Genomic DNA, 23,222 nt, shown 5'->3' with positions numbered 1-23,222 from the left:
GTGTTTCCATTTTTCCCAGAAGAATTCGATGAGCTTCTTCTGCATCTTGGCGACAAACGCAGGGGGCGGGATCAAAGTGACCAACCGGTACCACAACATGGCAGCCACCAGCTGGTTTATGACCAGCGCTCGACCCCTGTAGGACAACACTCGGAGCAGTCCTGTCCAGCATCCTAGGCGAGCGGTGACTTTGGCCTCCAGCTCTTGCCAGTTCGCTGGCCAGGCGTCCTCGGCGGGGCTAAGGTAGACTCCCAAGTAGAAGAGGTGCGTGGTGCTCCAGGCGAAGGGCCTGAACTCCTCCGGCAGGGAGTCCACCCGCCACTGGCCCACCAGGAGTCCAGAACATTTCTCCCAGCTGATCCTGGCGGAGGATGCATCCGAGTAAATCTGCTGGCATTCTCGCATCCTCCGCAGGTCGACGGGATCCATGACCATGAGGAGCACGTCATCGGCATAAGCCGAGAGGACGACCTCCATGCCCGGCCCCCACGCCCGGCCCTTGCAGAGCCAGTCCCATCAACCTCTTCCACAAGAGGCGCAGGAAAGGCTCCACGCAGATGGCATATAACTGACTGGACATGGGGCATCCCTGACGCACCCCCCTCCTGAAGCGAAGGGGTGCCATCAAAGACCCGTTAACTTTTATCAGACACTCCGCGGCGGCGTACAAAAGTCGGATCCGGGCGACGAAATGCGTCCCGGACTCGAATGCGCGCAGAGTTCCGAAAAGATACTCGTGATCCACCCTGTCGAACGCCTTCTCCTGATCCAGGGAAAGGAAGGCGACCGACAGACCAGCCCTCTGGGAATAGTGGACCAGGTCCCGGACCAGATGGATATTATCGTGGATGGTCCGGCCCGGAACCGTGTAGGACTGGTCGGGGTGGACCATGTGGGCCAGCATGGTGCCAAGGCGAGCAGACATAGCCCTGACAAAAATTTTGTAGTCCGTGCTGAGCAGGGAGACTGGGCGCCAGTTCTTAGGAAGGCGGAGATCGCCCCTCTTAGGCAGCAGGACAATGACCGCCCTGCGCCAAGAGAGGGGCATCTCCCTGGTCGCCAGACTTTCCCCCAGGACACGTGCGTAGTCGCCCCCCAAGACGTCCCAGAACACCCTGTGGAACTCCACAGTCAGCCCGTCCAGCCCCGGGGACTTTCCCCTCGAGAGCTGGCCGAGGGCGCCGTTCAGCTCCGCCAAGCTTAGCAGAGCGTCCAAATTTTCGGTGCCCTCCGGGCCGACCTTCAACAGGTCCTCCCACAAAACTCTGCGCGCAACCTCGCTGGACGGATCCGGAGCGAACAGAGCCCCGTAATAGGCCTGGGTCTCCGCGCTGATCCCCTCCGGATCTGAGACCAGAGATCCGTCGGCGGCCAGCAGCCCCAAGAGCTGCTTACGGACCTCCTATCTTTTTTCCAGCGAGTAGAAGAAGGGGGAGCTGCGGTCCAGGTCCCAAAGGATCTGGATCCGCAACCTCACATATGCGCCTCGGGACCCGACGAGCTGCATGTCCTTCAGCGCGCCCTTCTTCTCTTCGTACACCTTCCACAGGGCCGGGTCCTCGATGACGCGACCGAGACAGGATTCCAGGTTGAGCACCTCCCTCTCCAACCGCCCGACCTGGGCCTCCCGCCTCTTGGTCGACCCCCTCGCGTACTCCTGACAGAAGAGATGGATGTGAGCCTTGCCCACGTCCCACCATAGCCTCAAGGAGGGGCAGCCCCCCAGCTTCCTTCTCCAGTTGACACAGAACCGACGAAACGAATCCCGGAACCGTTCATCCTCCAGCAGCAGGTTGTTAAAATGCCAGTACGCAGACCCCCCCCCCGCGCGCAACGGAGCGAGCGAGCTCCGCCCACACCAGGTGGTGGTCCGCGCACAGCACCGGCCGCATGGAAGGCGCCGGAACGCAGGAGACATACACTTGGGAAATGTAAAGGCGGTCGATTCTGGACCTTCCTCCTCCAGACCCCACATAAGTGAAGGCGCTGGAGTTGGGATGGAGATCTCGCCAGACGTCCACCAAGTCGAAGGACCCAACCAGGCCCCTCAACTTCTCCATCGCCGCCAAGCCGCGCTGGCGATCGGAACGGTCCCTCACCTCGAGGGTGCAATTAAAATCCCCCCCCGCCCCGAGGATGACGTACTCACTGACGTCGATGGAGCTCAGAAGAGCAGACACTTCATCAAAGAAGCGCACCTGCTGCGCACCACCCTGGGGGTGTACACACTCACTAGATGGAGCGGCACGCCCCCCAGGCGAACAGTGACCTGGAGCAAGCGGCCCGGCACCTGCTCCTTGACCCCCCAAGACCTCCGGCTGAAAATGTGGGGCCAGCAAGATGGCCACCCCGCTGGACTTACTGGAGAGGTGACTCATGCTGACCCCTCCTTGCCACTCCAGGAGCCACGTGGCCTCGTCTCCCGGAACGGTGTGGATTTCCTGCAGGACGCACACCGCATACCTCCCGTCCCGGAGGACCGAGAAGTTATTAAATCTACGGCGTGCCTCTCTGCTGCCGTTGATGTTGAGGCTGGCTATGGTTATCTTCATGACAAGAGCATAGTGCAACCTCTACTTAACCTAACGGGAGGAGGGAGCGCGGCCGCTAGTCGACCTCCACTCCCTTTGCAACCCAGCGAGGAACTTCTGGATCCGATGCCGCTTGGCCGGGCTCCTGCCCTCATCCGCGCCCATGGTTTTGGTGACGGCATGGACGGAGTTGACGAGCAGCGCCAGATCCGACCACCTGTCGAGGGCCAGCCGAACTATGCCTTGGCGACCCTGGCACGTGGCCACAAAGTCCCGGATTTCGACAACGGGGATGAGGGGGTCCCAGAGGGGGGCACAAAGATATCCGCCGCCTCACTGGCGACGGAGCCTAACTCATCCTCCATGCCCTCCGCCAGGTCCCCGTCCCCCTCTGAGAGGTCGCCGTCAGCCGGCCCCGCCTCTGCCCCGATCCTACCCCCAGGATCGGCGGCAGAGGGTTCCTCCCTGGGTGCCTCCGGAGGCACTGGGTCAGGAGGCGGCGGCGGTTCGGGGCCACCCTCCGCCCCAGGCACCGGGGTGCACGGGGAAACTGGGGAGAATGCTATGCCCAGTTCCCCCAACACCACCGGCGCCAGCGTTGAAGACGGAGTCAGGGGGGCCTTCCCCTTCATCGCCACCAGCCACCGACCCAGCAGACGAGGGAGTTTTAGAAAAAAAATCGACCATGTCGAGCAGCTCCTGGGAGAAGTCCTGATCGTTTTGGGCGGGCTCAGCCTCAATGGCCTCGCCCGCCCCAGTCTCCAGAGTGCTCGACGTGGCAAGAAGTAACGGTAAACCTTCGGAGGTCGTATCTGCATGTAGTTCCACGCCCCCCCACCGCCCCCCCCCGCCACTCGCCACGAGTAGGGCCTCTTCCCCGTCCCTGGGAGGCACAGGCCGGACATACTCATCTGTCGTACCCTCCCGAGGGGCAGGCGGCTCCTGTCGGATGTCGATGGTTACGACGGTGGGGGGGGCGCAGCACCCACTGCGGACAACGATTCCCCCCGCGAGGAGGAGCCTAGTCTCTCGTGGTCCTCCTCATCCTCCAGGGGGTCACGCCTCCTTTTTGACGTGGAGGGATCCGGAGGCCGGGAGACCTCCATCACTACCGAGGCCTCTTCCTCTGTTCCTTCCCGTTGAGGGGGCTGTTTGGGTCCCTCGAGCCCCCGCCCGACCGCAGGTCTTGGTTCAACCGCCTCAGCAGTTGCGGTCGCAGACTCAGGCACGAGGCCCCCCCCCCACTCTCTGACCCTGCAGCTACCTCCGCGAGGTACGCAGGTGTGATGACTATTAACTCCTCTGTATCAGTGAGCTCACCGAGGGGACCCGCCCAAAGGTTTTTCCTCTTCCGCCGCGACTTCCCCCCATGCGGACCCTTTCCCCCCCTCGCCGGAGGCCGTGATGGCATTGCCCTCTGACATCAACCGCGCATCAGGTGTCGCGGACGCGCGGACAGAATCGGGGGGAGGAACGGCGGCGGTGCCGGCCGCCTCAGATGTTCCGGTGGCCTTGGAGGCGGGGCAGTTCCTCCCCATGTGCCCCGCCTTCTTACAGGCATGGCACCGCACCTCGTCCGACGTCCAATAGATGCGGTAGGCGGTCCCCTTGTGGCAGACGATGAACACGCCCTCGGTTTCCTCCTCCCGTGCCAGCTGAAGGAAGAGCTGGCGCAGGAAGGAGAAGACGTGCCGGAGGCTGGCCTCCCTGCAGTTGAGCGGGATCGGCATGATCCCCAACCTCACCTCCCCCAGTTGACGCAGGTGGGGGAGGAGGAGCTCACCCGAAACGAAGGGCGGGACGTTGGAAAGGACAATTCTCTGCGCGGTGGCCTCAAGAGGGTCCACCAGCAGGAAAGTCCCACCCATGGTGAGCCCCTTTGATACGGCCAGGGCCACCGCCCACTCTGACCGCAGGACAAACACCGCCTTACCGTACATCTTCATGGCCGCTACAATGGCCGAGGGGCCGACAACCCCGGCCATGGCTTTCACGCAGGCCTCGATAGACATGTCGGGGTGGGTGTAGGCCCTCACCCAGAGTTTTTTGGTTAGAAGACGGAACGGTGACGGGGCAGCAGAAGCAGTGGGATTAGCCGTGGCCGCCACACCCGCGTACGACCTTGCTGGCCCCGCCACTGGCGAAGATGAGGTCGTCATCTCCGGGTTAATTTTTGAGGGACGACACCCACCCCCAGTCACAGGCCTAGTGGTGTTAAGTGGCCTTGGTATGTGTGCTCTATGAGCAGAGGGTGCAGTATTATGCGGTGCGCCCCTCCCCTAGTTGTCTTGATTCTCCCCTCTGCTCAAATGAGCAATAGATAATTGGAGAGGTGAGATGGCTTTTCAAGAGGCAGGGAGAGGAACAGCGGGGGTGTGGGGGGGGGAAGAGGAGGGAGGCCGCAGCAGCGGGATCGCTACCCTCCGATGGTGGGTGGGTGGGTGATGGCAGGGGGTGCACTCTCCTGGTGGAAAAAAAACAAAGTCTTTGATGGCGGTCTCCTCTTCTGGTGGGGGGGAGAAGATGTCTTCACCTGGGGATAGCTGGAGACGGCCAGGCACAGTCCCCCACCAGGTCTTAAGGATGTGTTTAAATGAGGACTTCACCCAGGCAGCTCCGGCTATCCCGGGCCAGGCAATGGGGGGGCTCCCAGGAGTGGTGTGTGCAGCTCCGGCTATCCCGGGCCAGGCAATGGGGGGGCTCCCAGGAGTGGTGTGTGCAGCCCAGTTCCGGCCTTTTTTTCTTTCCTCCCCCCTCCTACAATAACACAAAGTCTCATATGGAGAGTGCACCAAAACCACCCACCTGTTGCTTGTAGATGGCTCTCCCTCCTTCCAAACAGATGGAATTGTTGGTGCTCTTTTCCTCCCCTCTCTCCCTCTCACAATTGGGGAGCCAGTTGGGTTAATGCTCCCCTCTGATGTTTCTCTCCTTCTCTCTCCCCCCGTCCCCTCTCCAGGCACCTCTGTAGCACTCGCAGGCGCAGACGCTGGCACCTCCTCCCCTCAGAGAGAGACACACATACTCTGTCTTCAGTAGCAGCAGCAGATGTGGTCTCCCCTCTGTCTCTCCTCCTTCTCCTGGGCAGAGAGAGAGAGAGAGAGAGAGAGAGACCTCTCCTCTCCTCTCCTCTGGCACAACAGCAGCAGCAGCAGCACAAGATTCCTGACTGTCTCTTGTTGCAAATTTACTGCTTTTTAAAAAAAATGCATTCTTTATTCAAGTACAACAGTACTTATACAACTCATCAATTACAAAGTAAACTCATTACATCCATTGACAACAATAAGAAAAGAATAAGGCCTTAAAAAACAGCTTTATGGTTAACAATATAAATGCAATGATAAATTTTTACAAATAAATGAATAATATTTACAGTACAAACTACCACTATTTCAATAAACCTGATACGCCGTCAATAACTCAAAGACAAGGATTCAACTGAAGGCTTTTAATCACGAAGAACATTGCAGCATTGCAGGTCTTCCCACATCAGGTGCGTCTGGTAGGAATGACTCATACAGCTCTTTATATGGCAAAAGACAGGGGCGTAGCCAATACACACAATAGGAACAAAAGGGGGCGGTTCACACAATACAAGCAGGTAAAACACATGGGCTGATGAAGGCATATATTTCATCACATTCACCCCTTCTACAGATTTAGTCTGTCCGGGGGTGTGATAGTCCTTCCTGAACGTCGCAACAGTACCTCGGGTTCTGACCGGGAGTCCGTGGTGCCCTCCTGGGCATACCCATGTGCTGGGGGTGTTGCAGGTACTTCTGGGGGTGGTGAGGATACCTCTGGGGATGGTGGAGGTTCTTCTGGGGGTGGTGGTGATGGGTCGTCGTCGTTGCTTCCTGCCGAGGCGAGGTCCTTTAGGGACACGGTGTCTTCACGCCCGTCGGCGTGCTTGACGTACGCGTACTGTGGGTTTGCGTGGAGTAGGTGTACTGCCTCCACGAGGGGATCCGTTTTGTGGCCCCTCACATGCTTCCGTAACAGGACTGTCCCTGGGGTGGAGAGCCACGAAGGTAGGGATACTCCTGAGGTTGATTTGCGGGGAAAAACAAACATCTTCTCGTGAGGAGTGGCGTTAGTAGCAGTACACAGTAGCGACCTTATCGAGTGGAGTACGTCTGGGAGGACCTCCTGCCAGCGGGAGGTGGGGAGGCCTTTAGACCTTAGTGCTAAGGTGACCGCCTTCCACACTGTCGCGTTCTCCCTCTCCACTTGCCCATTACCCCGGGGGTTATAACTAGTGGTCCGACTCGTGGCTATCCCCTTCGACAGCAGGTATTGGCGCAGTTCGTCGCTGATGAACGACGCCCCCGTCAGTGTGGATGTAGTTGGGCATGCCGAACGTGCAAAACAGGTTGCCGAGGCACTTGATGACCGTGGCACTGGTCATATTTGGGCAGGGGTAGGCGAATGGGAAGCGGGAGTACTCGTCCACAATGTTGAGAAAGTACACATTGCGGTCGGTGGAGGGGAGTGGTCCCTTGAAATCTAAGCTCAGGCGCTCGAATAGCCGTGTAGCTTTGATCAGGTGGGCTCGGTCGGGCCTGAAAAAACGGGGCTTGCATTCCGCACAGGTGCGGCAGTCCCTGGTCATAGACCGGACCTCCTCGATGGAATAGGGCAGGTTACGGGATTTTATAAAGTGGAATAGCCGGGTGACCCCCGGGTGGCAGAGGCCATTGTGGAGGCCCTGTAGCCTGTCCCCCTGGATGCTGGCACACATCCCTCGTGATAGGGCGTCGGGGGATTCGTTGAGGGCCCCCGGCCTATATATTATGTCGTACTCAAACGTGGAGAGTTCAATCCGCCACCTGAGAATTTTGTCGTTCTTGATCTTCCCCCTCTGTTTGTTGTTAAACATGAAGGCTACCGACCGCTGGTCGGTAAGCAGGGTGAAGCGTTTGCCGGCTAGGTAGTGCCTCCAGTGCCGCACTGCCTCCACTATGGCCTGGGCCTCCTTCTCTACCGAGGAGTGCCTGATCTTGGGCCCTTGGAGGGTTCTTGAGAAAAAGGCTACGGGCCGCCCATCCTGGTTGAGGGTGGCTGCTAAAGCGAAGTCGGACGCATCGCTTTCGACCTGGAAAGGGATGTTTTCGTCCACTGCCCACAGCGCGGCCTTCTCAATGTCGTGTTTAATGCTGTTGAAGGCGGCGTGGGCCTCGGCCGTGAGCGGGAAGGACGTTGATTTCAGGAGGGGACGGGCCTTGTCGGAATAATTGGGGACCCATTGGGCGTAATAGGAGAAGAACCCCAGGCACCTTTTCAGGGCCTTGGGAGTGTTTGGTAGGGGTAGCTCCCGTAGGGGGCGCAATCGGTCGGGGTCCGGACCGATTTCCCCGTTTTCCACCACGCAGCCCAGGATACAGAGGCGCGTGGTGCTAAAGACACACTTATCCTCGTTGTAGGTGAGATTGGGTCTGAGGGCGGTTTTCAGAAATCTCGCGAGGTTCGAGTCGTGGTCTTGCTGGTCGTGGCCGCAGATGGTGACGTTGTCTAGGTATGGGTAGGTGGCTGTTAACTGGTTCTCATCGACCATGCGGTCCATCTCCCGCTGGAAGACCGAGACCCCATTCGTTACCCCAAAGGGGACTCTGAGGAAGTGGTAGAGACGTCCGTTCGCCTCGAAGGCGGTGTATGGACGGTCCTCCGGCCTAATGGGGAGCTGGTGGTATGCCGATTTTAGGTCGATGGTGGAAAACACCCGGTATTGCGCGATTTGGTTAACCATATCTGCTATGCGGGGCAGAGGGTAGGCGTCTAGCTGGGTGTATAGATTAACCGTCTGGCTATAATCTATCACCATCCGCTTCTTTTCGCTACCCTTAACTACTACCTGGGCGCGCCACGGGCTGGTACTGCATTCGATGATACCCTCCCGCTTGAGTCTTTCTACTTCCGACGCAATGAACCGTCTATCCTCCCAGCTGTACCGCCTACTCTTGGTCGCTATGGGTCGACAGTTGGGTGCGAGGTTGGCGAACAGAGAGGGCGGCTTGACCTTCAGGGTAGCCAGACCGCACACTGTGAGGGGCGGCTGGGACCCACCGTAGGTAAGCGTGATACTTTGGTGGTGGCACTGGAAGTCCAGACCCAAGATCATGCTCACACAGAGATCTGGCATTATCAATAGTTTAAAATCTCTGTAATCATTGCCTTTTACCGACAACATAACCGCGCAGAAACCTGTAATTTTTGAGGTATGAGTCTTATCGGCCATGGCGATTTTGCCCTGTGTGGGGACTATCGTTAGTGAAAGTCGTTTTACCAGGCTAGGATGAATAAAGCTTTCGGTGCTCCCGCAGTCAATCAAGCATTTAACCTTGTTCCCGTTTACCTCTATGTCCATCATCGATTTAGACAACGGATGCGGCCTGGATTGATCCACTGTGATCGAGGTCACCAGTGGGTCCTGGAGGTCCGTGTAGTCGGGGCAAGATGGTGGACTCCATGAGGGTGGACAAGATGGCTTCCAAGATGGCCGCTCCCACGGCGCGCACGCGGCGGTGGTGGAGTTGGAGGCGGGGTTCCCTCTGCAGACTTTGCTGAAATGTCCTTTCTTCCCGCATTTAAAACAGGTGGTGCCCTTCGCTGGGCACAGATGCCTGGAGTGTTTGTCCTGACCGCAGAAGTAGCATTTTGGGCCCCGATGCATCGCGGCAGTAGTGGGGCTCCTGGGTGGAGGCTGGGGCTCCGATGGTGCTGGGCTGGCCTGAGACCTGGGAGGTGAAGATGGCTTCCAAGATGGCGGCCCCCACGGCGCGCATGAGGCGGAGTGGGCCGCGTGGCCTGGGGAACAGGATTCAGAGTTCTTCTGGGCCATATCCAGCGATCGCGCTATATCTATAGCCTGTTTTAAGTCCAGTCCCTCCTTTTCAAACAGTTTCTGCCGAATGTAATTTGAACTGAGGCCCGCAATAAGGGAGTCTCGAATCAGCTCCTCCGTGTACACGATGGCAGACACGGCCTTACAGTTACAGTCTCTGCCCGGTACTTTTAGGATTAGTATAAAGTCCTCTAGTGACTCACCATGCCGCTGCGTGCGAGTAGTCAAAAGATGCCTAGCGTACACCTCGTTTATTGGCCGCACGTAGTGGGCCTTCAGAATGGTGCAGGCATCCCCGTAGCTGGTGGCATCTTGGATGAGAGGGGAGACCCGATGGCTCACCCAGTTTTGCAGGATTCCCAGTTTCATGTCTCTGGTAGCGGTTGCGGCTGCTATGGCGGTGGATGAGTTTGCAATGAAAAATTCGAAGCATCGGAACCAGTGTCCGAACTGTGTGGCTGCGTCTGAGGCATGGGGGTCCAGATCCAAGCGCTCTGGTTTCAGGAGTCGATCCATCTTGGTGTTTTAGTGATTAAAATTGATACGCCATCAATAACTCAAAGACAAGGATTCAACTGAAGGCTTTTAATCACTAAGAACATTGCAGCATTGCAGGTCTTCCCACATCGGGTTCGTCTGGTAGGAATGACTCATACAGCTCTTGAGACCTTTATATGGCAAAAGACAGGGGCGTAGCCAATACACACAATAGGAACAAAAGGGGGCGGTTCACACAATACAAGCAGGTAAAACACATGGGCTGATGAAGGCATATATTTCATCACATTCACCCCTTCTACAGATTTAGTCTGTCCGGGGGTGTGATAGTCCTTCCTGAACGTCGCAACAGTACCTCGGGTTCTGACCGGGAGTCCGTGGTGCCCTCCTGGGCATACCCATGTGCTGGGGGTGTTGCAGGTACTTCTGGGGGTGGTGAGGATACCTCTGGGGATGGTGGAGGTTCTTCTGGGGGTGGTGGTGATGGGTCGTCGTCGTTGCTTCCTGCCGAGGCGAGGTCCTTTAGGGACACGGTGTCTTCACGCCCGTCGGCGTGCTTGACGTACGCGTACTGTGGGTTTGCGTGGAGTAGGTGTACTGCCTCCACGAGGGGATCCGTTTTGTGGCCCCTCACATGCTTCCGTAACAGGACTGTCCCTGGGGTGGAGAGCCACGAAGGTAGGGATACTCCTGAGGTTGATTTGCGGGGAAAAACAAACATCTTCTCGTGAGGAGTGGCGTTAGTAGCAGTACACAGTAGCGACCTTATCGAGTGGAGTACGTCTGGGAGGACCTCCTGCCAGCGGGAGGTGGGGAGGCCTTTAGACCTTAGTGCTAAGGTGACCGCCTTCCACACTGTCGCGTTCTCCCTCTCCACTTGCCCATTACCCCGGGGGTTATAACTAGTGGTCCGACTCGTGGCTATCCCCTTCGACAGCAGGTATTGGCGCAGTTCGTCGCTGATGAACGACGCCCCCGTCAGTGTGGATGTAGTTGGGCATGCCGAACGTGCAAAACAGGTTGCCGAGGCACTTGATGACCGTGGCACTGGTCATATTTGGGCAGGGGTAGGCGAATGGGAAGCGGGAGTACTCGTCCACAATGTTGAGAAAGTACACATTGCGGTCGGTGGAGGGGAGTGGTCCCTTGAAATCTAAGCTCAGGCGCTCGAATAGCCGTGTAGCTTTGATCAGGTGGGCTCGGTCGGGCCTGAAAAAACGGGGCTTGCATTCCGCACAGGTGCGGCAGTCCCTGGTCATAGACCGGACCTCCTCGATGGAATAGGGCAGGTTACGGGATTTTATAAAGTGGAATAGCCGGGTGACCCCCGGGTGGCAGAGGCCATTGTGGAGGCCCTGTAGCCTGTCCCCCTGGATGCTGGCACACATCCCTCGTGATAGGGCGTCGGGGGATTCGTTGAGGGCCCCCGGCCTATATATTATGTCGTACTCAAACGTGGAGAGTTCAATCCGCCACCTGAGAATTTTGTCGTTCTTGATCTTCCCCCTCTGTTTGTTGTTAAACATGAAGGCTACCGACCGCTGGTCGGTAAGCAGGGTGAAGCGTTTGCCGGCTAGGTAGTGCCTCCAGTGCCGCACTGCCTCCACTATGGCCTGGGCCTCCTTCTCTACCGAGGAGTGCCTGATCTTGGGCCCTTGGAGGGTTCTTGAGAAAAAGGCTACGGGCCGCCCATCCTGGTTGAGGGTGGCTGCTAAAGCGAAGTCGGACGCATCGCTTTCGACCTGGAAAGGGATGTTTTCGTCCACTGCCCACAGCGCGGCCTTCTCAATGTCGTGTTTAATGCTGTTGAAGGCGGCGTGGGCCTCGGCCGTGAGCGGGAAGGACGTTGATTTCAGGAGGGGACGGGCCTTGTCGGAATAATTGGGGACCCATTGGGCGTAATAGGAGAAGAACCCCAGGCACCTTTTCAGGGCCTTGGGAGTGTTTGGTAGGGGTAGCTCCCGTAGGGGGCGCAATCGGTCGGGGTCCGGACCGATTTCCCCGTTTTCCACCACGCAGCCCAGGATACAGAGGCGCGTGGTGCTAAAGACACACTTATCCTCGTTGTAGGTGAGATTGGGTCTGAGGGCGGTTTTCAGAAATCTCGCGAGGTTCGAGTCGTGGTCTTGCTGGTCGTGGCCGCAGATGGTGACGTTGTCTAGGTATGGGTAGGTGGCTGTTAACTGGTTCTCATCGACCATGCGGTCCATCTCCCGCTGGAAGACCGAGACCCCATTCGTTACCCCAAAGGGGACTCTGAGGAAGTGGTAGAGACGTCCGTTCGCCTCGAAGGCGGTGTATGGACGGTCCTCCGGCCTAATGGGGAGCTGGTGGTATGCCGATTTTAGGTCAATGGTGGAAAACACCCGGTATTGCGCGATTTGGTTAACCATATCTGCTATGCGGGGCAGAGGGTAGGCGTCTAGCTGGGTGTATAGATTAACCGTCTGGCTATAATCTATCACCATCCGCTTCTTTTCGCTACCCTTAACTACTACCTGGGCGCGCCACGGGCTGGTACTGCATTCGATGATACCCTCCCGCTTGAGTCTTTCTACTTCCGACGCAATGAACCGTCTATCCTCCCAGCTGTACCGCCTACTCTTGGTCGCTATGGGTCGACAGTTGGGTGCGAGGTTGGCGAACAGAGAGGGCGGCTTGACCTTCAGGGTAGCCAGACCGCACACTGTGAGGGGCGGCTGGGACCCACCGTAGGTAAGCGTGATACTTTGGTGGTGGCACTGGAAGTCCAGACCCAAGATCATGCTCACACAGAGATCTGGCATTATCAATAGTTTAAAATCTCTGTAATCATTGCCTTTTACCGACAACATAACCGCGCAGAAACCTGTAATTTTTGAGGTATGAGTCTTATCGGCCATGGCGATTTTGCCCTGTGTGGGGACTATCGTTAGTGAAAGTCGTTTTACCAGGCTAGGATGAATAAAGCTTTCGGTGCTCCCGCAGTCAATCAAGCATTTAACCTTGTTCCCGTTTACCTCTATGTCCATCATCGATTTAGACAACGGATGCAGCCTGGATTGATCCACTGTGATCGAGGTCACCAGTGGGTCCTGGAGGTCCGTGTAGTCGGGGCAAGATGGTGGACTCCATGAGGGTGGACAAGATGGCTTCCAAGATGGCCACTCCCACGGCGCGCACGCGGCGGTGGTGGAGTTGGAGGCGGGGTTCCCTCTGCAGACTTTGCTGAAATGTCCTTTCTTCCCGCATTTAAAACAGGTGGTGCCCTTCGCTGGGCACAGATGCCTGGAGTGTTTGTCCTGACCGCAGAAGTAGCATTTTGGGCCCCGATGCATCGCGGCAGTAGTGGGGCTCCTGGGTGGAGGCTGGGGCTCCGATGGTGCTGGGCTGGCCTGAGACCTGGGAGGTGAAGATGGCTTCCAAGATGGCGGCCCCCACGGCGCGCACGAGGCGGAGTGGGCCGCGTGGCCTGGGGAACAGGATTCAGAGTTCTTCTGGGCCATATCCAGCGATCGCGCTATATCTATAGCCTGTTTTAAGTCCAGTCCCTCCTTTTCAAACAGTTTCTGCCGAATGTAATTTGAACTGAGGCCCGCAATAAGGGAGTCTCGAATCAGCTCCTCCGTGTACACGATGGCAGACACGGCCTTACAGTTACAGTCTCTGCCCGGTACTTTTAGGATTAGTATAAAGTCCTCTAGTGACTCACCATGCCGCTGCGTGCGAGTAGTCAAAAGATGCCTAGCGTACACCTCGTTTATTGGCCGCACGTAGTGGGCCTTCAGAATGGTGCAGGCATCCCCGTAGCTGGTGGCATCTTGGATGAGAGGGGAGACCCGATGGCTCACCCAGTTTTGCAGGATTCCCAGTTTCATGTCTCTGGTAGCGGTTGCGGCTGCTATGGCGGTGGATGAGTTTGCAATGAAAAATTCGAAGCATCGGAACCAGTGTCCGAACTGTGTGGCTGCGTCTGAGGCATGGGGGTCCAGATCCAAGCGCTCTGGTTTCAGGAGTCGATCCATCTTGGTGTTTTAGTGATTAAAATTGATACGCCATCAATAACTCAAAGACAAGGATTCAACTGAAGGCTTTTAATCACTAAGAACATTGCAGCATTGCAGGTCTTCCCACATCGGGTTCGTCTGGTAGGAATGACTCATACAGCTCTTGAGACCTTTATATGGCAAAAGACAGGGGCGTAGCCAATACACACAATAGGAACAAAAGGGGGCGGTTCACACAATACAAGCAGGTAAAACACATGGGCTGATGAAGGCATATATTTCATCACAAAACCAAGAAAAAAAACCCGTATCACGTCAGCCCTACTGGCATCGTTTACCCATTCAATCGTTCAATCATCCGTTCGCTCGTTCGTTCGCTCGAGCGTAAGTTCCATTGTGCGTGCATGCATGTCATTTGTGTCTACGTGCGAGCATGCGTGCGTTCGTTCGTTCAGTCGAACGCAGGTTCCATTGTGCGTGCATATCATTGGTGTCTGCGGCGTGCGTTCACTCAAGCGTTCGTTCAATCCAGAAACCAGCCGTCGAAGTACTCAGATTTCTTACCAATATAATTAATTTTATCTATTTTTCCCCTTCCTTTTAACTTTCCCGTTATCTTATTTTTCTCCCTTTTGTAAAACATATCATTTACTAGGCAATAATCTCAAAGTAAATTCCACATAAACACTAATTAACATCACAATGTACAAAGTCCCATAGCCTTATCAGAAATCAATTAAAGCTTCAAGTAGACTGCTTTCAACCAGAAAACCGGAAACTTCAACAAGACATGTGAATACCAGTTCTAAACCAGTCCTATTGGCAATCTAATAACTTGTTTTCACTTGATGCCGCCTAACCATGTAATGTCACAATCCTTGTCCACGGTCCTCAGCTTTTCCACAGAAAAGAAGTCAATCACTTTCTTAAGTCCCGTAAAAAGACTGAATACTCAAATTTTCTTCTACTTGCTGTTATTGCTCACAGGACCCAACCATCAAAATACTCAGTATTCCTTCCTTGCCGATATTACTTTGTTTTGTCTTTTATCTTCCTTTAAATTTCCTTTTTTTTCCCCCCACTTTTATTCCGTTTTCTTTTCCCATCTTATGGCCGCTCATGCGCCATGCTACAGATAGAAACAGTCTGTCTTTCCTCCACCAGCATGGCGGTGCACAAACCCGATCCCATCACCGAAACAAAGCCTCACAGCTGCCACCAGATGGAGCACAGGCGAGGCCGCTGGAACTCATTCGGGCCGGAGACCGTTCTTCAACCTTAGAAACTGTACAGCATGCTCACCCACAGCATCACCCGACTCTGATTCTGCCGACCAACCGCTCCGCCCTGGGCCCCCCACCTAGGGTCCTCCGTGCTGGGCCTCCCACCTAGGACACTCTCCTCTGGGTCTTCCACCCTGGGCCTTCTGCACTGGGCCCTCCGCACTGGCATTCCCTGCGAGCAGCCGGGGTGTGGAGCAGCCCATTCACACAGCTCCGAGCAGAGCTGAGCTGCTGAGAATCTCGCAGCCTGTGTGTCTCTCTCCACATTTACTGTGGCTGTCTACTGTTTCAAATCTAAATTTCCCAGCTTTAAGTAGGGTTATAAAGGGATATATAAGGCCTACAATTCAGAGCAGCTGATGCAGTTAATTAGGGAAACTAGATTTTTTTTTGAGTCAAACATATTTATTTAAATATGGTAGTACTTGTTACAACTCATCAATTACATAATAAATCCATTACATTCATCAGCCGCAATAAAACAAAGCCTTAAAAACAGCTTTAGGATTAACAGTACAAATGCAGTGATAAATTTTACAGACAAATCAACAATATTAACAGTACAGATAACCATAGTGAAAAACAATTTTATGTCAGTCCTATTGGCAATCTAGTAACTCTTTGTTTTTGCTTGGTATAACCTGTTGTCCTTTTTTAACATTCAAGTACAACAGTACTTATACAACTCATCAGTTACATAGTAAATCCATTACATTCATTGACCACAATAAAAAGGATGAAGCCTCAAAAACATCTTTATGGTCAACAATATAAATACAATAATACATTTTTACAGGTAAAGCAATAATGTTTACAGTACAAACTGCCACTATTTAATAAACCAAGAAAAGAAAGAACCCGTATACGCCAGTCCTACTGGCATCGCTCAATCATTCAGTCATTCACTCCTCCGTTCGTTCGCTCAAGCGTAACTTCCATTGTGCATGTCTGCGTGCGTGCGTGTCATTTGTCTATCTGCGTGCATGCGTGCGTTCGTTCTTCCGTCCTGGCAGGCCTCACGCTCACCCAATAGGATGCCGACCTTCATCCTGAGGAGCGAGGGCCCTTCATTCGGTCGAACGTAAGTTCAATTGTGTATGCGTGTGTGCGTGCGTTCACTTGAGCGTTCGTTCATCCGTACATTGAGGAAGGCTTTAACACTAAATAACACCACAATATACAAAGTCCCCCCATATACGCCAGTCCTACTGACATTGCTCACTCATTCAATCATTCATTCCTCCGTTCGTTTGTTCGCTCAAGCGTAACTTCCATTGTGCATGTCTGCGTGCGTGCATGTTATTTGTCTACCTGCGTGCATTCGTTCATCCGTCCTGGCAGGCCTCACGCTCGCCCAATAGGATGGCCACTTTCATCCTGAGGAGCGCGGGCCCTTCATTCGGTCGAACGTAAGTTCCATTGTGTATGCGTGTGTGCGTGCGTATTATTTGTGTCTGCATGCGTGCGTTCACTTGAGCGTTCGTTCGTCCGTACATTGAGGAAGGCTTTAACACTAAATAACACCACAATATACAAAGTCCCATAACCATATCAGAAATCAATTAAAACTTCAAGTAAACTACTTTTAACCAGAAACCCGAAACTTCTTCAAAACAAGTAAATACCAGTTCTACACTAGTCCTATTGGCACTCTAATAACTCCTCATTTTCACTTGATGTTATCTAACCATATAATATCATGATCCTTGTCCACAGTCTTCAACTTTTCCACAGAAAAGAAGCCGACCACTTTCTCAAATTCCGTAAAAGAAAACGACTACTCCAATTTCCTTCTTCTTGCTGTTATCACTCACAGGACCCAACCATCAAAATACTCAGTATTCCTTGCCGATATTACTTTGTTTTGTCTTTTATCTTCCTTTTATTTTCCTTTTTTTCCACTTTTATTCCGTTCTCTTTTCCCATCTTATGGCCGCTCATGCGCCATGCTACAGATGGAAACAGTCTATCTTTCCTCCACCAAAATGGCGGTGCACAAACCCGATCCCATCACCGAAACAAAGCCTCACAGCTGCCACCAGATGGAGCACAGGCGGGGCCGCTGGAACTCATTCGGGCCGGAGACCGTTCTTCAACTTTAGAAACCGTACAGCATGCTCACCCACAGCATCACCCGACTCCACTTCTGCCGACCAGCCGCTCCGCCCTGGGTCCCCGGCCTAGGGTCCTCCGTGCTGGGCCTCCCACCTAGGACACTCTTCTCTGGGTCTTCCACCATGGGCCTTCTGCACTGGGCCCTCCACACTGGCATTCCCCGCGAGCAGCCGGGGTGTGGAGCAACCCGTTCACACAGCACCGAGCACAGCAGAGCAGAGCTGCTGAGAATCTCTCAGCCTGTGTGTCCTTCTTTTATTTAAATCTGGTAGTACTTGTTACAACTCATCAATTACATGATAAATCCATTACATTCATTAACCACAATAAGACAAAGCCTTAAAAAACAGCTTTAGGATTAACAGTACAAATACAGTAATAAATTTTACAGACAAATCAACAATATTAATACAGGTACCCATAGTGAAAAACAATTCCACACCAGTCCGACTGGCAATCTAGTAACTCTTCGTTTTTGCTTAGTATAACCTGTTGTACTTAAATGTTAAATTTTTTTTTAAAAGGACAACAGTACTTATACAACTCCACAGTTACATAGTAAATCCATTACATTCATTGACCAATTATGGTCAACAATATAAATACAACAATAAATTTTACAGGTAAATCAATAATGTTTACAGTACAAATTGTCACTATTTAATAAACCAAGAATCCGTATACGCCAGTCCTCTGGCATCGTTCAATCATTCATTCCTCCATTCATTCGCTCAAGCATAAATTCCAATGTGCATGTGTGCCATTTGTCTATCTGCATGCATGCGTGCGTTTGTTCATCCGTCCTGGCAGGCCTCACGCTCACCCAATAGGATGTCCACTTTCATCCTAGGGAATGAGGGCCCCTCATTCGGTCGAACGTAAGTTCCAATGTGTATGCGTGCATACGTATCATTTGTCTACCTGTGTGCATGCGTGTGTTCGTTTACCCGTCCGGCAGGCCTCACGCTCACCAAGCGACCCCCATCCCAGGGAGCGGGCCCTTCATTCGGTTGAACGTAAGTTCCATTGTGTATGCGTGCGTGCGTGCATATATTTGTATCCGCATGTGTTCACTAGAGCGTTCGTTCGTTCGATTAAGGAAGGCTTTAACACTAAATAACACCACAATATACAAAGTCCCACAACCATATCAAAAAATCACTTAAGACTTCAAGTAAACTACTTTTAACCAGAACCCGAAACTTCTTCAACAAACAAGTAATACCAGTTCAACGCCAGTCCTATTGGCACTCTAATAACTCCTCGTCTTCACTTGATGTTATCCAACCATATAATGTCATAATCCTTATCCACAGTCTTCAACCTTTCCACAGAAAAGAAGCCGACCACTTTCTCAAATCCCGTAAAAGAGGAAAACAACCACTCAAATTTCATTCTTCTTGCTGTTATCACTCACAGGACCCAACCATCAAGACATTCGTTATTCCTTGCCGATATTACTTTGTTTTGCCTTCTTTCGTCCTTTTATTTTCCTTTTTCACTTTTAATCCGTTCTCTTTTCCCATCTTTTGGCTGCTGAAGCACCATACTATAGTTGGGAACAGTCTGTCTTTCCTCCACCAAAATGGCGGCACAAACCCGATCCCATCACCGAAACAAAGCCTCACCGCTGCCACCAGATGGAGCACAGGCAGGGCCGCTAGAACTCATTCGGGCCCGAGACTGTTCTTCGACCTTAGAAACCATACAATATGTTCACCCACAGCATCATCCGACTCCGCTTCTGGCGACCAGCCTAGGCCCCCCGCCTGGGGTCCTTCGTGCTGGGCCTCCCGCCTAGGACACTCTCCTCTGGGTCTTCCACCCTGGGCCTTCTGCACTGGGCCCTCCGCACTGGCATTCCCTGCGAGCAGCCGGGGTGTGGAGCAGCCCGTTCACACAGCACCGAGCAGAGCAGAGCTGCTGAGAATCTCTCAGCCTGTGTGTCTCTCTCTCTCTCTCCACATTGACTGTGACTGTCTACTGTTTCAAATCTAAATTTCCCAGCTTTAAGCAGGGTTACAAAGGGATATACAAGGCCTACAATTCAGAGCAGCTAAAGGCAGTTAATTAGGGAAACTAGATTAAGCTGGTTCTCCTGTAGCTGAGCTCAGCAAGTCCCCTTTGTTTCAGGGCCTATAAAACAGGCTTTGAACTGCAATTTTGCATTGAGTACGGTTTCATCAGAGTGCTGTGAGTTGGGTGAGTCGGAGTTAGGTGAGGAGTGGAAGGAGGAGCTCTCTTGGCTCGCCTTTGTTTTTGCTAACTTTTCACCCTGTAGGAAGAGGCTGGTGTTGGGAGCAGCAGAAGAATAGAGAGTATTTAAACTCACTTTTGCGGGCTTTTTTTCCAAAAGCCGGTGAATCTCGCAGACTGGCGGCAGCGTTCCAGAGCCACGCCACGATTCAAAAAGTGACGCGGGCAAGAGGAAGCAGCTGATTGGGTGAGTACGGCCAGGTGAGTATTTATACTACTCTATAGTTTCACAATTAAGGTTAATAGTTTATAAAGTTTAGACGGTCTTAATTTTTGTGGTTATAGTTTCTAAGGTCTCTGTTGTGTAGTGGGGCGTGCTAGTAAACAAGGGCCCTTGAGTATTTCATTTAATTGTAGTGTAATTAGTGGCATTGATTTGATTTAATTTAAATCAATTAAAGGGTAAGTCATAGCAGACCAGCTCGGCGCCGTGGCATGCTCCTCCTGCACTATGTGGGAAATCAGGGACACTTCCTGTGTCCCTGACGACCATGTGTGCGGGCAGTGTATCCAGCTGCAGCTACTTGCAGACCCCATTGCAGTGCTGGAGCTGCAAATGGATACATCCTGCAGCATTCGCGATGCTGAGGATGTCGTGGATATCAAGTTTAATCAGTTGGTCACACCGCAGGTAAAGGCTGCACAGGCAGGAAGGGAATGGGTGACTGCCAGGCAGAGTAGTAGGCGCAGGCAGGTGGTGCAGGGGTCCCCTGTGGCCATCCCCCTCTCAAACAGATATACCAATTTGGATATTGTTGAGATGGCTTATCAGGGGAAGGCAGCAGCAGCCAACTTCCTGGCACCACGGGTGGTTCTGCTGCACAGGACGGGAGGAAAAAGAGCGGGAGAGCTATAGTGACAGGAGATTCTATTGTAAGGGGAATAGATTGGCGTTTCTGCGGCCGCAAACAAGACTCCAGGCTGGTATGTTGCCTCCCTGGTACAAGGGTCAAGGAAGTCTCGGAGAGGCTGCAGGGCATTCTGGAGGGGGTGGTGAACAGCCAGTTGTCGTGGGGCATATAGGTACCAACGATATAGGTAAAAACTGGGATGTGGTCCTAAAAGCTGAATATAGGGAGTTAGGAGGTAAATTAAAAAATAGGACCTCAAAGGTAGTAATCTCAGGATTGCTACCAGTGCCACGTGCTAGTCAGAGTAGAAATAGAAGGATATTTCAGATGAATATGTGGCTAGAGGAATGGTGCAAGGGGGAGGGATTCAAATTCCTGGGACATTGGAACCGGTTCTGGGGGAGGTGGGACCAGTACAAACTGGACGGTTTGCACCTGGGCAGGAATGGGACCGATATCCTAGGGGGAGTGCTTGCTAGTGCTGTTGGGGAGGGTTTAAACTAAAATGGCAGGGGGTTGGGATCCTGTGCAGGGAGACAGAGGAAAGGGAAGCAAGGATAGAAGCAAAAGACAGGAAGGAGAAAAGCAAAAGTGGCAGTCAGAGAAATCAAGGGTGTAAATCAAACATGGCCACAGTAAATAATAAAAGGTCTAAGAGTGTTAAAAAAAACAAGCCTGAAGGCTTTGTGTCTTAATGCGAGGAGCATTCATAATAAGGTGGATGAATTAGCTGCGCAAATAGATGTAAACGGATATGATATAATTGGGATTACGGAGACATGGCTCCAGGGTGACCAAGGCTGGGAATTCAACATCCAGGGGTATTCAATATTCAGGAAGGACAGGCAAAAGGGGAAAGGAGGTGGGGTAGCATTGCTGGTTAAAGAGTAGATTAACACAATAGTAAGGAAGGATATTAGCTCTGATGATGTGGACTCTGTATGGGTAGAGCTGAGTAATACCAAGTGGCAGAAAACGTTAGTGGGAGCTGTATACAGACCCCAAACAGTAATGCTAAAGTTGGGGATGGCATTAACTGGGTTGACCGTGGATAGGCAATGGCAAACATTTAAAGATAACATGGATGAACTACAGAATTTGTTCATCCCTGTTTGGCATAAAAATAAAACAAAAAAGGTGACTCAACCATGGCTAACAAGGGAAATTAGGGATAGCATAAGATCCAAGGAGAGGACATATAAATTGGCCAGAAAAAGCAGCAAACCTGAGGATTGGGAGCAGTTTAGGATTCAGCAAAGGAGGACAAAGGGATTAATTAAGAGGGGGAAATAGAGTATGGGAGAGTAAGCTTGCAGGGAACATAAAAACTGACTGTAAAAAACTTCTATAGATATGTGAAGAGAAAAAGATTGGAGAAGTCAAGAATAGGTCCCTTGCAGTCAGAATCTGGGGAATTTATAATGGAGAACAAAGAAATGGCAGGCCTATTAAATACATACTTTGGTTCTATCTTCACAAAGGAGGACACAAATAACCTCCCAGAGATGTCGGGGAACATAGGGTCTAATGAGAGGGAGGAACTGAATGAAATCAGTATTCGTAGGGAAATGGATGCAGGAAGTATGTTCCCGATGGCCAGGGAGTCCAGAACCAGGGGTCACAGTCTAAGGATAAGGGGTAAGCCATTTAGGACAGCAATGAGGAGGAATTTCTTCACCCAGAGAGTGGTGAACCTGTGGAATTCTCTACCACAGAAGGCCGTTGAGGCCAATTCATTAAATATATTCAAGAAGGAGTTAGATATATTTCTTAAGGCTAAAGGGATCAACGGATATGGGGAGAAAGCAGGGACAGGGTACTGAATTTGGATGATCAGCCATGATCTCATTAAATGTTGGAACTGGCTCGAGGTGCCGAATGGCCTACTTCTGCTCCTATCTTCTATGTTTCCAGAGTCAACATTCACCCTAAAGTTATTTATGTTCATAGTAACTATCCTCGTTAAAAATGTAACGCTATAATGGACAAATGTTATTTTCCCTCACCAATTTTCTCCTCAGCTTTGCTGAAGGCAGCATCACAATGTGGTGAAGTTTCATATACACTGTTCGCTCTCCAGTACCTTGTCCATTATTCATACGCAAGGCCTCGCACTGAGTGTCACAAGTGCATTTAACCACATGGGAAGGGGGGAGGGGTACACATCGCACTGGGCACTACCCTGTCCTCGCAATCTGGAACTTTCCAGTCGCGGTCACTGAAGAGAGATCAGGATCAAGAATCGTGACCGATGTTCCCCTTCCTTGTGGGATGCTGAGGCCCAGCGCTCCTCCCACTGCCCCAGCTGAAATGAGCAAACTGCTCAGATCAGGAAATCAACAGAGCCTAATCCTCTGCACCCATGACATTTTTCCATTTGCCATACTAGCCACCTTGTATTGTAGCTGTTTGGAGTGAGTCTGTCGGCATAAGAACATAAGAAATAGGAGCAGGAGTAGGCCAATCGGCCCCTCGAGCCTGCTCCGCCATTCAATAAGATCATGGCTGATCTGATCCTAACTGCCAATCTACTATCACAGAACCATCTCCTGAATCTAACAGAATTAGACACACGAAATAGGAGCAGGATCAGGCTACATGGCCCCTGGGCCTGCTCCGCTACCCACAGGGCCATGACCGATCCGAACCTAGACTCATGTCCAAATTCCTGCCCGCTCCCCGTAACCCTTAATTCCCTTTACTTCTAGGAAACTGTCTATTTCTGTTTTAAATTTATGTAATGATGTAGCTTCTACAGCTTTTTGGGGCAGCATATTCCATGGACCTACCACCCTCTGAGTGAAGTAGTTCCTCCTCATCTCAGTTTTGAAAGAGCAGCCCCTTATTCTAAGACTATG

Source organism: Somniosus microcephalus, chromosome 13, assembly GCF_052327205.1.
Source record: "Somniosus microcephalus isolate GS21.2 chromosome 13, FLI_Smic_1.0, whole genome shotgun sequence".
Classification (NCBI taxonomy): domain Eukaryota; kingdom Metazoa; phylum Chordata; class Chondrichthyes; order Squaliformes; family Somniosidae; genus Somniosus; species Somniosus microcephalus.
This window is presented reverse-complemented; position numbering follows the sequence as displayed.